At 37.9% G+C, this 19,220-nt stretch overlaps 1 long non-coding RNA gene across 1 annotated transcript; it reads right to left on the bottom strand.

Moving 5' to 3' along the window:
* Nucleotides 1-217: 217 nt before the first annotated feature.
* Nucleotides 218-13,174, bottom strand: LOC114051136. Its single transcript, XR_003570114.1, has 3 exons — nucleotides 13,070-13,174; nucleotides 12,892-12,971; nucleotides 218-249 (listed from the first exon to the last, which is right to left on the bottom strand). It is a non-coding gene; the product is annotated as an uncharacterized LOC114051136 (long non-coding RNA).
* Nucleotides 13,175-19,220: the final 6,046 nt, after the last annotated feature.

The following is a 19,220-nucleotide window of genomic DNA, read 5'->3' as shown; positions in this document are numbered from 1 at the left end:
TGGTGCACAATCTGATATAGGCTATACATGTACATATTCCTACTTAACATATTTTCATATTAGCGATGTTGTAAGTAAGAATTAGAACCAATAGGAGGAACCACCAGAAAGAGGAAACAAAACTCAACAGAAGAAAAAAATAGCAAATAGTATGCTTCGATCTGCATTCAAACTCCATAGTTCTTTCTTTGGAAGTGGATAGCATTTTCCATCACGAGGCCTTTGGAGATGTCTTAGATCCTTGTATTGCTGGGAAGAGTTAAGTTTATCAGTATTAGTCATTGCACAACATGGCTGTTATTGTGTACAACAATCTCAAAAATATCTTTTATGACCTTGCAGATTATAAATATAAAAGCTCCCTTCACAATCAATCCAAATGCAATCACCCTGGTTCAAGCTCTCACCTCAATTAATCTGAAAGCCTCTGGGGATACAAATATAAAAATGAGAATACCTGCCTTCATAGAGTTTACATTCTACCTGGGGATACAACTTCATATTGAGGAGTGGTGGCCAAGGAAGGAGCCTTGATCCAGGCAGTCACATGGATTGTGAACAGAGCCACAGAGAAGTAGACTGTCACAGAGTTTCCAGGGCAATAGTAATATTGATCTGATCAATTACTACTTTTTCTTTCCTTGACTATTATAAGAAGACCTCCTAATTATCCTTTCTGGCTTCAGTCTAGCTCCTTTCTAATGTATTACCACTCTCTACTATCCAAGTAATCTTAATGTTCTTTTCATGACCATGGTACTCCTTAATTCCATTTCAGGAGCTCCCTATGATCTACCAAGTAAAGCATCATTTATGACATTCAAGGACCTCTACAATCTTGTTCCAACTTACTTGCCAAGATCTCATGCTGCACCTGTTTCATGTAGTCTATATTCCTGTCAAACTGGACAACTCTCAATCTCTTTTTTCTTTTTCTGTTTTCCCCTCTCCCTGTGCCTTTTCCAATGTCATTCTTCATGCGTATGTAGCCCATCCTTAGGGATGCATGATGGAGGAGTCCTTCTACCCCCAACTTCAGAGAAGGCTCAGATATCCTCTGACTGCTTCCTGTCTGCCATAAGGACACTTTTAATTGGCTAATTCATCAGAACTCTAGGTACATAGTAAGCAACCCCTTCCCCTCAGCCTCTCCTTCCTGCAGGCCTTAAGGTACAAAGACTCTGAATTCCAAAGGGTTGGTGGAAGGATGCTCTGCACAACTGGCCAGCACCATGAAAGCATGGCTTCTTCATAAATCTGTTTCAGGGATCTCTTGTTTAAAACTGTTTTTTAATTTTGGTATAGGGCCTTGTAATATCTCAAAAGACAACTAGCACCACCATTTCCTACACACACACACACACACACACACACACACACACACACACACCTTGAGCACTTGGGTAGTCAGTCAATAAACATTTACTAAATGCCTACTATATGCCAGGCACTATGCTAAACATTGGGTTAAGGAGCAGGGTTTTGGTTATTGGAACATTTGCACCAGTAACAGAAGCACTGGCAAAGACAAAATGAGTGGACGGTCTATAAAGGGAAAAGTGACCCACAGAGAGAGAAACCACCAGAAAGCAAAGAGCTCACTTGGCAGTGATCAGACTACACTCAATGAAAGTGAAATGTGAACAAACTAATGAACAACCCATTTGAAAATGTTCCATTGAGGCTTGCCCGTGGCTTGTAATTATTATTCATTATGATTCTTTATGGTTTAGCAATTCGCTTCCTGTATAGGAATGAAACTACCTGTTCGATATCTGATTTCTGTTTGCACTCTAGATACCTTTTTCACTTCCTCCTTTCCTCCACTGGGAGAGGACTTCTTAGGCTAGAGCCAAAAATAGAATTGTTGACTCAGGAGTCTAAGGTGTGAAGTAGAATTAAAGTACTGAGAGCGTAGTCCCCTGCTGAGAAAACAGAGCAATACACCCAGAGCAAACTATAAGTTATGTAAAGAAAAGAGATTGGAAAAGGTCACCAGCCCCGTGGGCCTCACCTAGTGGAGTGTGATTAGCCATTGTGCTAGGCCTGAAAGAGACTTCCAACCACATCTCCGTGTGCTGATGTCCTTCCCTTCCTTTAAGACCCAACTCAGATGTCATTTCCTCCATGAAGCTTTCTTTGATTCTCCCACCCCACCCCAGTAAAAGTGGTCTCTCCCTTTTCATATTTCTCTCAAGATTTTTCTTGTACTTCTTTGCAATTATATAATTCTTGCTTATGTATTAGTTATCTGTGTACCTGTCTTCCCTCTCCCTAATCCCAATTAATTATAAATTTCTTTAGAGCATTATGTATCTCTCTTTGCATCCCAAAATCTAGCATAGTACTTTATACTTATCTTACAAATCCGTCATATAAATGGCATGGATGTTTTTTCCACCAATGAATATTGCAAACTTCTGTGATAGGGTAGAAAGTCTTTGAGAGTCATGGCTAAAAATTGTATTACCTACAATCAACTCGCCTTTATGAATTTAGCTAGGTTGAGTCTCAGTTTAGAGATTTCCTAATGAAGGCATATATTGCAGGGTCTCTTCTGCCATCTGGTGTTCATGGAAGGAAACATTGAGAGACAGTAGATTAATTAAGAATATTCTGTTGTACCTGAGAGTAAACTAACTACTGTATAAGAAGTTCCTGTCCATTCAAGAGAATGTGTTCTAAAAATTCTTTAAAGGTCTAATATCCAAGATATTTAAATATTTAATACAAACATATAAGGATAAGAGTGGTCAAAGGATACGAACCGACAGTTCTCAAGGGAAGAAATACAAGCTATTGACAATTATATAAACAAATATTTCAATTCACTAGTAATAAGAGAAATTCAAATTAAAACAACCCTGACGTTCCACCTCATACTCCATCAGATTGGAAAAGATGAAAAGAGAAGAAAATAGCAGTCATTGGAGAGGATGTGGGAAGACAGGCACAAAACTGTGGTGGATTGTTTCAAATATTCTGGAAAACAATATAGAATCATATCTAAAAAAGGCTCTAAAATGAACTTGCTAATACTATTAGGTGCATATCTCAAGGAAGTCAAGGACAGAAGGAAAGACTCATATGCATAAAAATAAGTATCAGCACTTTTTATTGTAGCACAGGAATGGAAACAAAACAAGTATTCGTTAATTGGAGAATGGTGGAACAAATTGTGGTATATAAATGTCATGGAATTTTATTGCACCATAAGCAGTGAGGAATATGACAGATTCAAAGAAACATGGAAAGATTTTTTTGGGGACTGATGCAAAGTGAAATAAACAGAAGCAGGCGAACAATTTATATGACTGTAAGTAAAAGAGAAAAAATTCTGAAAGACCTCAAAAGTGACCATAGCAGTATCATGACTTCAAAAGACGGATGAGGAAATACACCTTCCACTTTTTCAAAGAAAAATGATGAATTTGAGGTACAAAATCAGACATGTATTCTTAGAAATGTCCAGTATGTTGATTGGTTTTGCTTGTGTGTGTATATATACATAGATATATACATATACACATAAAGATGTATGTATGTATGTATATGTGTGTATCCCTCTATCTATCTGCTTCTACTCAGGGTGGTAAGAGTGAGTTGGTAGATAATGATAGATATAAAAAAGATGTATTAAATAAACAAATGATGATGATGATGATAGCTAGCATTTATATAGTGCTTTAAGGTCTGCAAAGTGCTTCACAAACATTATCTCATTTTATTGTCATAATGACCTTGGGAGGTAGGTGTTACTATTATTTTCATTTCGTAGTTGAGGAAATTGAGACAGACTGAAATTAAATGATTTGCCCAGGGTCACACAGTTAGTAAGAGTCTAAAAGAAGATTTGAATGTAGGTCTTCCTGAATCTAGATCAGAACTCTATACAAAGGGCCACTTCTAGGACTTAATTGATCAGTCAACCAGTCAGTAAACATTTAGTAAATGCCTACTATGTGCTACAGTGTTATGGGAATATAAAAAGAAGCAAACAACACTCTGTGTTATCAAGGACCTTAGGACCTAATCTAATGAGGAAGACAACAAGTAAACAAATTTGTGCAAACAAGCTCTCTCTGTCTCTCTCTGTCTCTCTCTCTCTCTCTCTCTCTCTCTCTCTATGTATATAGATAGATAGATAGATAGATTAGATAGATAGATAGATAGATAGATAGATAGATAGATGGATATAGATATAGTACAAACAGGACATAAATAAGAGAGGGAAGGCACCAGAATTAAGAGAGGTTGAGAAAAGCTTCTTTTCCTGATTTTTAATTAACTGTATGAAATAATAATGTACTTAAGTGCACAGAGAATAGGGAAGGAACAGAAAGGGAGGAGAGAAATGAATAGAGCAATTGTTAGTAACAAAATATTAAAGCAAAAATAAAACTCACTTCAATAGGAAATCTTCTGGGCTATATTATACTTTGTCTCGGACCTATGATTTCATCAATGTAGCAACTCCAGGTATGGTAAATCCCTTTATTAAAGGAACTGAACTTTATTAAAGGAACAGAACTGAAAGGGACCTAAAAAGCCACGTAGTCTAACACTCTTGTTTATATGAAGTAACTGACATCCAGAAAGGTTAAGTAGCTTACTACTTACTGCATAACATAGAGTGTTCCAAAAGTTTTAGCACAGTTTTATGCTTTAATAACTTCAAACAACACTAAGACTTTTGGGACACTATATAATGAAAGAGAGAGGGTTTGAACCTAGAGCCTCTGGTTCTAGAACTAATGTTCTTTCCTCTATATTCTACTGCTTGTCACTCTCATAGTAGGAATGAGGAAACTAAGCTTCTTAGAAAGTTGCCTGGGGCACTGAGAATCACACAGTCAGCATGTGTCAGAGACGGGACTCATACTTTACTGACTCTAAGGTTGAGAATTTTTATCTACTATACCATGTTTTGCTTATTTTTACTGTACTTATACAGTACAAGTACTTATGTCTACTTATATTAGTACTTATATCTATACTTATATCTTTATTGTACTTATATGAATCATCAAGAACACATAGGACCAAAAAAGGAGTTAGTTCTGTTAGAATCAAAATTACGGAAGATGTGATTCTTTTTAAAAATCAATTTTATTATATTTTCAGATCTGAATTCTTCCTTCTCACCCCTCCCTCCCCCCATGGAAAAGGCAAAAAGTACAAAATAATCCATTACAAACATGTGTAGTCAACAAAGTCCCATGTTGGCCAGGTCCCCCCCAAAAAGTCTCAATTTGTACTCTGAGTCCATGACCTCTTTATTATTAGATGGGCAGTCTGTTTCATCTTGAATCCTCTGAAATTTGAATTGTTCATTTGTGTTGATCAGAGTTCCTAAGTTTTTGGAAGTTATTTGCCTTTACAATAGTGTTACTGTATAAATTGCTCCCCTGGTTCTGCTCATCTCACTTTGCATCAGTTCATACAAGTCTTTCCATCCTTTTCATCATTTCTCACAGCACAGTAGTAGTCTATCATGTCATATACCATAATTTGTTCAGCCACTCCAGTATCTGGTAGGCATTCCCTCAGCAGATTCTGTGATTCTGACCAGGTGGTGAGAAATAAGAACCAAGAACAGCCCAAGTAATACGATGGTACTGGTGATTTTATTGAAAAAAAATCAGAGGAAGCTCTCCTTTGCTTTGGGTGGAACCTATATGAAGGATTTATGAATAGACATGGGTAAGAATGATCCAGTTTGAGAAAGTGTGGAGGGGTCATGATCTACATGAGTGAAGTGCATGCTCACCCTGATAACATTAGAATTGCACTGAAGTACCCAAAGTTGATACTCCTAATAAAGAGAGATAAAGAGGGTGATTGCATGTCTGCAGGAATGTAGTGTTCTGACTACTCCTTGCTTTTCGCCTTCTTCTTCCCTGCAGGAGAAGGGCAAGATTAGAGAGATAATCAGCTAAACTGGATAAACTGGATTGAGGAGACTGCTTTCTTCCTTTTTGGAAGAAAGTAGAGGCTTAAAGCTTTTCAAATTAGTCTTGATAGCGTAATTAATGCATCTGATGCAGCCAAGGCCCTGAGCAAAATTTCAAAGGAGGCAAAGTTTGTAACCATTCTTACTACAGGCATGCATAAAACGCGGGCTCAGTCTATTGGCATACAATGGGGGTGCATGCGCACCTAGCCCCGTAATCTGTATGTTTATCTCCTTGTCCGGATTCCTTTCCCCGCTTTCTGCTATGCCTCCCCAGACCAGTTTTCTTTCTACCCTATAGCTCTAGAATCTCCAAATTTTTTTGACTGAGTACCCTTATTAATGAAAAATAATTTAATGTGCACTCCCAAGATATGATTTTTATTTTAGATTATACACATATAACAAAAAAGATTACACATGTAATGGGTGTTTGATACTGCCTAAAGTGGTATCAGATTTTTCTATTTCTGTCCTCAATGCTAAGGTCAGCACTTGGCACATAGTAAGCACTTAGTAAATGCTTTATTCACTCACTCATTCATTCATTCACCACTCACATGGGAAGCTCTGAGGCCCTGTTTGTGGGTGACAGAGGGACTGGTGCATGTGGGGACATTCTGAGTTATTCTCCATAATGGTTGGAGTAATCTCTTTCTTTTGGCTACATAGCTGGAACTGTCTTCATCTTTAAACCACCTAATAGAGACAGTCTCTCTCTTTCCTGTAGAGTTTAGGAGTGAAGGACTCAGCCACTGTCAGTTGGCGATACCATGTGATAGAGGAACAGTGCCTAAGGGCCATCTTCCTTCCCATCCCTCCATCCCAGGCCATGTATCTCTGAGAAATGGGCTTTGGGTTCTGGCCTGTTTCATTTGTCCTTTTCAGTTCTAGGTGCAGAGTCAAGTCCTCAACGTAAGAGCTCCAGGATGGATGTTGTAGCCAAGCCAACAGGGAAGCCCTGAGAAGCCAGGGTCACAAGATACTAGCCCAAGGTGGGGCTTTGGATTTGAACTTGATGGAGCCTGTGTTTTAGAGGAATTGGGCTGAACTGTGAACCTAATCCTTTCCTCAGCCTGGAAACTCAGATAGTATAAAGGGGAAGAGCAATATTGTTTTGCCCTGGAGGCGTTGGAGCAAATGTTTGTGTGTTTACTCTTTTAAAATAATTAATTTATTTATTTTTAGTTTTCAACATTGGTTTCTATAAGATTTTCAGTTTTGAATTTTCTCCCCTTCTCCCTCCTCCCTCCTCCCTCCTCCCCAAGACAGCATGCAATCTGATACAGGCTCTACTCACACATTCATATTAAGCATATTTCCCATTAGTCATGATGTAAAGAAAAATTAGAACTGATGGGAGGAACCATGAGAATGAAGCAATAAAACAAAACAAAAGAAAAGGAGAGCAAATAGTATGCTTCCATATGCATTCAGACTTCATAGTTCTTTCTCTGGATGTGGACAGCATTTTCTATTGTGAGTCTTTTGGAGTTGTCTCAGATCCTTGCATTGCTGAGAAGAGCCAAGTCTATCAAAGTCAGTCATCACATAATGTGACTATTACTGTGTACAATGTTCTCCTGGTTCTTCTCATTTCACTCAGCATCAGTTCATTTAAGTCTTTCCAGGTTTTTCTGAAGTCTGTCTGCTCATCATTTCTTATAGCACAGTAGTATGCCATTACATTCATATACCACAACTTGTTCAGCCATTCCCTAATTGATGGGCGTTCCCTCAATTTCCAATTCTTTGCCACCACAAAAAGAGCTGCTATAAATATTTTTGTACATGTGGGTCCTTTTCCCATTTTCATGATCTCTTTAGGATATAGACCTAGAAGTGGTATTTCTGGGTCAAAGGCTATGCACAATTTCATAGCCCTTTGGGTATAGTACCATATTGCTCTCCAGAATGGCTGGATCAGTTCTGTGTGTTTACTCTTATCACACCTTTGAAGTAAATATTCCTTTGGAAAAGCTAATCTAACTATTAAGTGGTTAAATGGAACTGGGGTACTTAGACTCCTAAAATTGGGGGAAAATAACTGGCAGAGGCTAAAACAAATGGCAGAGATGAGAAACACCCCTTCCCCCCAATCCCTTAAGGGTACTGGAGAACTCTTGGGTAAGAGGTGAAATATAACATACAGGGCCCTCAGAGAGTATAGAAACAGGCTAATCCATATCAAATATGCAAAAAGACTAAAGGAGGGGTGCTGAATCACAGGATCTTAGAGTTTTGAAAAGACCCTAGAGGTCATCAGGTCAACCTTCTATCCAGTGCAAGAATTTCTAGTATTTCGGATCAGGGGTTATTCAGTCTCTGTTTCCACACCTCAGTGATTTTATTAGGCAGCCCCTTCCCTTGTTGGACACCTCTGGCTGTTACAGTGTTCTTCTTCAGGTTCATCTGAAGTCTGCCTTGCTGTGATTTTCACCCTTTGATCTCAAATCTGCCCCCTGGAGCAGTACAAAACTAAATTCTTGCCCTTTCTACATGATGGATCTATTTGAACAAAACTATTACATCCCCCCCTTTTTTTTTTGTTCTCTAGATGAAACATCCTTAGTTTCTTTAGTTGTTAATGATGATGATGATGATGATGAATAGTATGATGAAGATGAAAGTGCTATATAAGTAGCACTTTGAGATAATTTACTTTTTTTTGTAATACAGCTTTAAGACTTAAAACACCTTTTTTTTTTTTTAATAGCAAACTCCTGAGTTAGGTTGCTATCCTCATTTAACAGATGAGGAAACAAGCTCAGAGAGATTAAAATGACTTGCCCAAGGTCATATGACTAGTAAGTATTGTGGGGGGGAGGGCCAGTTTAGGGTGAGGAGGAGGCGTTATATCCGGGTTTTTTCATTCTCAGTCCAGTAATCTTTCTACTGTACATTGACACCTGTCCTGTTTCCTAGACCCCATATTGTTAGATGCTTAGAGAATTGGTTTGGGGAAAGGAAGATTAAGTTTGACTATGGATCTCCCAGGGATAGGCAATGTAATTGCTTTGAAGGTAATGATCAGATATGAAAAGAGAAGGTAAGTCAGAAAGGAGAGAATTTCAAAGGTGATTAAGTTTTGTGTACATAGACAGGCTTGTCTGGGGGACAAAGTGTAGATCATACTAATGATCTATGAAGGCAATCAATGATGACAATCAATATTCCCATTCCATCACAGGTTGTATGATGGTAAGGGGAAGGGGATGCCAATTGTTTTCAGTGCTCCCTCTTTCTGTGGAAGACTGACAATTAAGGTAAAATAAGGTATCAACAGATGCATGCTAGTTATAACAGGGGATCCTTGTAAAGCACTGAACAACAGCAACTACTATGGAAGAGCAAGTTTTTATCTGCCTGGAAGCTGGTTTTGCCACAAACCACAGTGAAGTGTCATGCTGACATAAAGATGATTCACTTGCCATGGGGCATCTGTAGAACTTAACACAAGGTCTATATCCTACACACACAGCTTTCTAACTGTGAAATTGCTCTTCCTCTATCCAAGAAAAGCAATGGCATAACCATGAGAACCAGCTCAAGATGCTTTGCAAAATAAAGTATAAAGAATCTGGCCCTTTTGAGAGATAAAGCACTAGGAAAGCTGGCATTTGGACCTCATAGCATCTGGTAGTATTCTCCTTTTTTCCTGTTTTGTTAGTATTTTGTATTGTTTGTTTTTCTTCCTGGGCTAGTGTCTTGTGTTCTTGTTCAAGGGAAATGAATCTAAGATAAAAACATGGAAGAATCTTAAAAATAATCTAGTCCAGTCCCTTTATTTTACATATCGTAGATTCTAAGAACTGAGAGAACTCAAAGTCCTTCTTGTCCAACTTAAACCTAACCAAGAATCCCTTCTATGTAATATGTACTGACAAGTGATCTGATCTTCCTCTTACTACCCATGTTGCCATCCTCCAAAATGCTACAATTTATAAATGTTCTTGCTAAAATGTGGCATCTAGAACTAAAGATAATACTCCAGTTGTGGTCTGATCAGGACTAAATATGACAGAACCATTATTTCCCCCATTCTGGACACTATTCCACTCGAAGCTTTAGATAATAGCATTCTGGGCTGTCATGTTACCCGATTGACTGATATCACGCTTGCAGACTATTAACTCCCAGATCTGTTTCATAGAGTTTTCACGTGCTTTTCATCCAGTATTTATGAAATTTATTGCATTTCTAGAACTCAGATATAGAGCTTCATATTAATTTCATTCTGAATTGATAAATTTATCATGAGCATAGTTGATAGAGGTGACCTTGGAACGAGGAGTCCACATCCTATCTTTGATACATGCTGCGTACAATTCTCTAAGAGTTTTCAAAGTAGTTACTAATTTGTATTGGCGTAGAAAGATCCTCACTGGGAATTCCCTACAGTAATGAAATCACCTATCAAGTTAAAAAAATTCCATTTAGTAGCCTGGCAGTATCTTTTTGAATCTTGACTTGATTGTTTAGTGTGTCAGCTAGCTAATTATGTCAGCTGAAACTGTGACAAGAATGCTTTCCATGGCTTCATTCAGGCTACTGATAAATATGTTGGCACAGGGCTATGGACCCTAGACTCCTCCCTCCAAGTTGACCTTGACCTATTATTTGAGATCAGGTAATTCAACCAGTTTTGTGTCCATCTAATTCTACTATCATCTAGCACATATACTTTCACCTGGTCCACAAAAATACATGATAGACCTTTCTAAGACTTTGCAGAAACTTAAGAATACCGTATGTCTAACAGGAGTTATTAGCCTGGGGGCCATGAATTTTTTTAAAAAAATATTTTCATAACTGTATTTCAATATGATTGGTTTTCTTTGCAATCTTATATACTTCATTTAATGCATTTAGAAATCTTCTTTTGAGAAGGGGTTCATAAATTTCACTAAACTCCCCCAAAATCCATGAAACACAGAAAGGCTGACTCTCCTGCCATACTATTCTAGTTCCTCTTTCAAATGAGTTTAATCTGACTTGAATTGTTCTTTTTTTTAATCATCATGCATATATTCATTAGTGAACTTTTTAGTATAACATATGAAAATAAAATGGTAAGATCATTTTCTTCAATTACAAGTTTCTCTTTATCTCTGCACCTAAGTAAATCGTTTCTATAAAGGGAGGAGAGCATCATTTACTTATCAGGGTGGCAAGGTAAGGAGTTTGGACTTGATACAGGATAAATGTGTGTATCATTATACCAGCTGTTCTTTATCAGCCTTCTCTACTGTCTCTTTAAGTTGTACTTGATGTTATTGACAGTTTTCTTGCAGATCCACTGATGGGATGGAACATTTTTCCTTCCACTTCTTGGCAAAGAATCCCTCGATCCTGTAAGTCTTAAGGGTGAAGAAGTGCTCAGGACACATGCCACAATGGCAGAGAAAATAAAAAGAAAGACTGGTGGAAGGACAGGGAAAGGTTCCCAGAAAGGGCATGATCTCTTCTTAAGGAACCCATGTACTCTTTCAGTCTACTCTTTCCCTTTTTAAATGCTCACAAATCATTCCTGAAATAATTACCATGTTCTGGAATTTTGTCAGGGAAGAGAGGCCAAGCTTATTGGCTCATTTGCAGACTCCACCTTCTTCCCTATTTTGGAAAATCAGGGCAATGTTTGCCCTCCTCCAGTCACACAAGAACTCTCTTGTCGACATGTAGTCACTGGGATATCATCTCTATCAGTTTTTTTTTTCCCAGGACCCCAGCACGCATTCCAACAAGACCTGGTGCCTTGAATGCATTGAGGACAGCTATGAGCTGTCTAATCACCTTCTCACTTATCTTACATTTTCACTCCTTATTAATCATTTTTGTTTCCTTTTTTTTCCAGTTCAAGGAACATTCTATTTAGAATAAAAATGAAGTAATGTTTCATTTGGCCTTCTCACTAATATCCAATAATGTTACACCATCCAACTGCAATCAAGGGCCCACCCCATCTTTAAACCTGATTTGAACCTCAGTGCCTGTGGCCTTCTCACCATACCTCCACTTCAGTGCCCTCCTTCTCCCACTAATGAGTTCTAACCAGAATCTCCATTTTGAGGAAAGGTCCCAGGCCAGACATCCTTCATTCCTCCCTTGACTCTTCTTCTGACTTTCCAGACCTCACCATTGTGCTCCTGTACGGGCATTCCTCACCCTATCCACATACACTTTTCCACTTCCTTTTATGTGTTGTCTTCCTCTACTAGGATGTAAGTTCTATGAGGGCAGAAACTATCCCTTTTTACCTTATATTTGGATCCCCAGAACTTAATACAGTGCCTGGTGCATAGTAGATTAACAAATCTTTGTGGACTGACTGACTGACCCTCCTCTTTGCCCCAACATATCTAAAAACCAAACCAATAAATTCTTTTGGCTTTCCTTATAACTACTTATCAGTCAGTTCATTTTGTATACTTTTTACTTTGGGATAGTAAGTTTCTTTTGTGAGTTTCTGCTTCTCTGTTAGCTGACTTTGTACTTGTGTGTATGTATATGTATGTGCACATATATACACATACACATATATGCTGATATATGTATGTATACATATGCAATATATGTATAGATAGCACAGTGGATAGAGTGCAGGGCCTGAAGTAAGGAAGATTCATCTTCCTGAGTTCAACTCTGGCCACAGATTCTTATTAGCTCCATAACACTGGGCAAGTCACTTAACCCAATGGCCTCAGTTCCTCATCTGTAAAATGAGCAGGAGAAGGAAATGGCAAATCACTGTAGTATCTTTGTCAAGAAAACCCCAAATGGGGTCGTGAAGAGTCAAACAACTGAACAACAACAACAAATATCTGAATTGTATAAACACACACATATGCATATATATACACCTATATGGCTATATAATTATATAATACATATATGTATATATAGCCATATGTGCATATATATGTGCACAACTCCTTTACCTCTTCATTATAATAATTTCTGCTTGTGTCTTCAAAACTTCATTTTTGAGAGGTTGTCATCCCTCTTGGTCTGATTTGCCCTGCAAAATATTAGGCCATTGGATTCTTCCTGTTCATTCTCCGATACTGTGGAATACGTTCTTTCAAAATCTAGGGTAAACACCAGATTTATACTCACCTTTTTTCTCCATTTCTTTCCTGAACTCCATGATGAGGTACTCACTTGTTCTTAAGTTTCTTGTTATTTCTATTTCAGCCACCACTTCCTCCATGTTGCTTAGCATTAGGTTCAGAATAGCAATTGCCCTTGTTGCTTCTTCCACCTTTTAAAGGGTGAACTAACCATTAAGACCAGTCACGTGTATTCACAATACAGCCATTGGTAGTGAAAGAGCTTAGGCAGATGTCCAAATTACTGAAGTTGCTCATTACTGCAATATCAATATCACCTGTCTATACCACATTTGTGATTGATTTTTCCCAGAACACCTTGTTTAATTCCTCCTGCCAAAATGTTCTGAAATATAGTCTCCTGAAAACATTACTTCTTTTTATTTCTCCATTGATCCTCACCCAACTGCTCTCTGTTATGTTCCACTCTAGTTCTCAGGTTAACTCAAGTAAGTACATCTTCCCAATATACAGTGCTACTCCACTGATTTTTTATCTATTCAACTAATTTCAAATAGACTGAGAAGGAAAACGGAGCCTAGAGATAAGTGACTTATCTAAGATTGCAAAGCTAGTAAAAAACAAAGCCAGCATTTGAACTCAGATTTTTTTATTCCAAATCCATGGCTATAGCTATGGTGCCCAGTATCTGTGAGATTTTAAGTCTCTGCTTGTTTGAATGTATCTGTGTGAAACTGGAGAGATCAGAGACAGATACTGAACTGTTGAATTTACAAGGCGTCAGCAAATAATGATGAAATCTGTTCTTAGCTTAGTACACAGTCTCACATTTAACAGTGTGTTCTGAGGCTCTCCTGTGTATAATGGAAGAAAGACAATTGAAAAAAGATATGGCACTATTGATCCAGGTAAAATCCCACCTTCTACAGGAAGTTTTTCTTGATCTCTCTTAATTCTGGTACTTTCCTTCTGTTGATTATTTCCAATTTATTCTGCATATAGCTTGTTTGTGCATAGTTGTTTACATGTTGTCTTTCCCATTAGACTGTGAGCTCCTTGACAGTAGGTACCATATTTTTCTTTCTTTGCATACCCCCAACATTTGTAGCACAGTGCTTGACACACAGCTGCTTAATAAATGTTTCTTGATCGATGGACTGACAGTGGATATAGGGAAATAAACATCAATATCAGGATTAATTTTACTTCTGTTTATAATGATGTGTCCCATCAAATGCCCTTCAATGATGAATATCATACCAGTTTCGGTACAGGTAACATTTATTGCCATTCTTCAAGAAAAGACGGCTAGGAATCATATCCCCTGGTCCTCTGCCTTCTCATAGGGCAACAAATAACAAATTGGTTGCCTTTTTCCAGATACAGTCTAGTTTATCAGTGACTATCTCCCCACACCCCACATTTATTTATTTTATTTATGGAATAAAACAAGCATTTCTATAACATAGTATAATTAAAAAAAAGATGATTGCACATGAAACTGCAAATCTACTATGTACAACTTGCTATTTCTTTTAAACATGTAATAAAGTTATCATGTAAATTTTTTTTCTCTTCACCAACACAGATCACAGCTCATTTATATTAGTGGTTGGTCTCTGAGAAATGCTTTGCTGAAAAAGTCATTACTCTGAAAATAATCTGATTTTAAGTCTCTCTGAACTTAGCTAAATTTGTCTTTGGAAGACATATTCTCCATCCCTGTATCCATAGTTGAATCTTTTCTGGCATGACAGAATCAGTACTTGCACTCTTCTGGTATATCTCAGTATCACCTCTTCCCCATGATGACGTATTGTGGGCATTAAAATTGTCCAACCTACGATAAAAGAGACTGAGGTAGAACTCTGAGCCAATGGCACTTTATTAAAGGGTCCATGGTTCCCTCTTATGAAATGGACCTCAGATCTTCCTCACAATCTGAGATGCCCCCTTCATCCAGGGCCTTATTTTTATAAGGCAGGATACTAGATTTGATACCTGAACACTCTAAAGGGGTTATACAAAGTACAGAGTTCCATTGGCTGATAGACTTTACTTCACAGGCCAAAAATGATGCATCAGCTAGAAATGGTATCTTGCGGGGGTGGTTTCTGGTCATCTCCACTGACTAAGTGGTTATAAGATCATTTTATGGTCATAAGCGAGCATAAGGTCATCTGCTCATGTTGGACAAGAGAGAATGGTCCAGAGATACAAAAACAAGTTGGAGTACTTTCCATGTAATTGAGCCACCTCCTCCATGCTGGGCTTGGTCACCATGACAAGGAAAAACAAGGGTAGAGGGCCTCTAGTTAGCTTCTTGTGATTAAGCAAGTGAGCTTAAAATCTGCAGCTCACAGCTCTGGGGCCTGGTATACAGAACTTATAATCACTACCTCTATGGAATCATATAAAATTGATTAATACTGATTAGAATAGAGTAGGGGTCCAAATGAATTATTTCTATAGTATTAAAGTAGCACTTTGGTAGAGAGTTTAGTGCCTGGGAAATTATATTTCCATTAATATGACTCAAAATTACATTAACATTTTAAGAACACTTATCACATTGTTACCTCATATTTAGCTTGTGCTCAGCTAAAAAGCCTTCAGTTATTTTTCAAACAAATTGCCTTCCAGTCAAGTCTCCCCACCTTGTACCTTGCAATTGATTTTATTACAAATTTAACTTTAAATATAACAAATACAATTAAACAGAATTCTCAGTTATTTACATGTTATTTCAACAAATCATTGATTTTTTTCTTTTATTAATATAAGCATTCAGGGAAATGAATTTGCTACTTTAGCTGTAGCTCATAAATTTTTATATTGTATTATTATTATTGTTATATTTCATATCAGTTTTGGGGCTATTTCAATAGTCACTCATTGCCTAGAATCAGCTTTCCCCCAATGACAGACAGACTAGAATTAATACTCAGGGCTTGTCCTCCAAAGGATCAGATCAGATTGGATCTCTTTTATTTACTATTCCCATCCCAAGTCAAGTCAAGTTAACAAACATTTATTAAATACTTGTTCTTGTCATTGTGCCAAAAAGAGTTCCTGTTCTCAAGGAGCTCTGAAGATCACACTAGTCACTATCCCTTTAACCATGTCTTACCCTAAAGACCAAATGTTTTTCTATATGGGGGTGGGAGGGGAGGGCTGAGTCCAGAGAAGCTAAGTGCTACTGTATCCTAATTGCATGTCTTTGCTGTATTTGATTTTTGGTTAAGTGTTCAGTAACTTTTGACTGCCTCATTCCATAATAACATCAAATCAGAGCTGGTGTCAGAGCTGCTTCTGAAATAAGTAAAAGGACCCTCACTTTATATCAGTGGGAATGGAATAACATAGATTTGTTCCTCCCCAAAATGAATAAGACAAAGAACTTATAAATACTCCTGAAGACTCACAAGTTGTTGTGGAGTCATTTTCAGTCACGTCCAACTCTTCATGACCCCATTTGAGGTTTTCTTGGCAAAGACTCTAGGATGGTTTGCCATTCGCTTCTCCAGCTTATTTTACAGATGAGGGAACTGGGTCAGATAGGGTTAAATGACTTGCTCAGGGTCACACAGCTTGTGCCTGAGGCCAGATTTGAACTCATGAAGATGAGTCTTCCTAACTTCAGGCCCAGCACTCTATGCACTATGGCACCACCTAGCTGCCATAAGGACTCACAAGTGCCCCTGAGCAAATATAGAAACACAAGGCCCATTTGATTCATTAGGGTACCCCAAGAAGGTCAAGACACTTTGTGGGACTTTTGAATAAATACTTGTCATTCATCTTAGACATATGCTGTCTGAACAATTCATAGCATCTTTCATGGAAGATTAATAAGATCCGGATTTCCTGTCCCTTTATGGCATGTCTTTTGTCCTTTAGCTATAGGGAAATTTTCTAATGATGATACTTTTCCTCCTCAAATATATGTACTGTTAAGGAAATTTTCCTCCCTTAGACAACCTCCTGAAACTTAGAAATTCTCAATCTCTTAGGAACTCCAGAATTTAGGAATGTTTGAACTTGAGATCAATCCCTAGATAACCCTCAAGGCTAGAAATTTCCATCCTCACTAGATTACTAGTCTCTAACCTATTCTTAGAAAAGGGAGGAAAAAAAAAAGGCAGAATGCAGCCAGGAACTTAAGATCCTTGAATGCAATGCTCAGACTTGCCTGGACAAAAAGAGGCCACTCTCCTCATACTTCTGCTGTGAACTACCATATTGTGTTCATAGAGTAGTGGGAAATGGAGAATTCTTCTTCCTAGCCCTTCTTTTCGCGGTACTTGTCTCAGAGGTCCAATGTTTTAAAAAAAAAGCACAGTTAAAGAAAAAGGGTTGGGTTGTATAATAGCTTGCTTTTATATACCACTGAGGCAAAAAGTGGCTCTTTCAGCAAGATCCTGCCTTTACTGCTAATCATCTTAAGAAGCAGCTGAAGTCCTTGGGGCACAGTTTCCTGTATCCTCTTTGAACAAGCTAAGGCATAGGTTTACTTCTATTGAAAGTGTCCTTCAGATTAAGGTCTATATCCTGTAATCTCATCAAGATGATTGGGGAATTCATAGAATTAATCAATAAATCCTGACCTAACCTCCTTTTCTTACATTACAACTTGGTTTTTGGCCCAGTCATTCTTCTAGAAAATGTTTTTATTATTATTGTTTGTTTTTAATATCAGCTTCATTTCCAGATATCTCTTCAACTCTACTCAACAAGACATTCCTTATTTTAAAAAAAAGAATAAAGAAAATATGAAAAAGAAGTTCAGCAAAACTAACACACGAACCAAGTCTAATAGTATATCTGATTATAGTGTGAGGGGATTGGAAATCCACTCCTCTCAATTAATATAGTCATGGAAGGCCCAGACAGCTTAAATGAGTCAATAAATCAATGGACATGATTATATTTTCATGTATAAGCTAGATATACTATTACACCTGTCTTACTATCCTGATGTGTGATACCATTCAGGAAAACTGGGGGCAACTGACAAAACAGTTGGAGTGACATCATCTAGCAAATTTAGAAAAAGGAGCCTCCTTTTTGGGGAGTACCATCTTGGCCTTGCAAAGGATATTTTGTCTGAGGAGTTAGCCCCATTTCATGCTAAGGAGAAACTTAAGGAGAGAGCATGCTGGTCCCAAAAAGTCAGGTGCCTGGAAGTGGGAGAGAGGAGAGCTTCTCTTTGTGAAGCATTCAGACAACAAGCATGTATTAAGCCCTTACAGTGTGCCAGGCACTGTGTTAAGCACTGGAGATACAAAGAAACATAGTCCATGCCCTCAAAGAGCTCACAATTTAATGGGTCTATAACATGTAAATCACTAGGCATGTACAAGTTAAGTACAGAGGTATCCTATGTAAATACAAGTAATCTCAGGAGGGAAGAACTAACAGTTGGGAGTGGAGGAGATTGCCTCTGAGAAGGCCCCCTGCAGAAATTGGGATTTGGCCTGTTGAAAGAAGTTAGGGAAGCCAGTAAGTGGAAGTGAGGAGGGAGGACATTCCAGGCATGAGAGATGGCCAGGGAAAGGACATGGAGCCTTGAGATGGAGTGTCATATTCAAAGAACATATAGAATGGGGATGGGGGCTAAAGTGTAAGAAGATTGTAAAAGTAGGAAGAGACCAGGGTGTGAGAGGTTTTATATATCAACCAGAGGATTTTATAGTCGATTCTGGAGATAATTTGGAGTCATTTGGAGCTTACTGAGTATATGGGGGAGGGTAGGAGGTATTCTGACCTGGTCAGATTTGTGCTTTAGGAAAATAACTTTGTCAGTTAAGTGGAAGATGATTTGGAGTGGTATGGGATTTGAGGCAAAGAGACAAAGCAGAAAACTATTGTGGTAACTATTAATTAATAATTAATTATTAATAATAAAATATTATAATAATCCGAGAAAGAGGTGACAATGGACCTCCACCAAGGTGTGTGAATGGAGAGATGAGGACTTTGTAATGAAAAGGTAGATGAACAAAAAGAATTTGTAGGAACCCCTACTAGGAAAAAAAGCTGCAAAATAATATTCAACCTCAGTGTCTTTGAGAGAGGAAGTTATAGTTCTAAGCAATGGATCTCAGTAAAATTTCATTAGTGCTGACAGTGTCAACTGTGGATTTCTATAAAGGCAGCACATTTAAATAGATCCATCAAACTGAGTAACACATTTT

Source organism: Vombatus ursinus, unplaced genomic scaffold (genome assembly GCF_900497805.2).
Source record: "Vombatus ursinus unplaced genomic scaffold, bare-nosed wombat genome assembly UNPS02014801.1, whole genome shotgun sequence".
Taxonomy (NCBI): domain Eukaryota; kingdom Metazoa; phylum Chordata; class Mammalia; order Diprotodontia; family Vombatidae; genus Vombatus; species Vombatus ursinus.
This window is presented reverse-complemented; position numbering and strand designations above follow the sequence as displayed.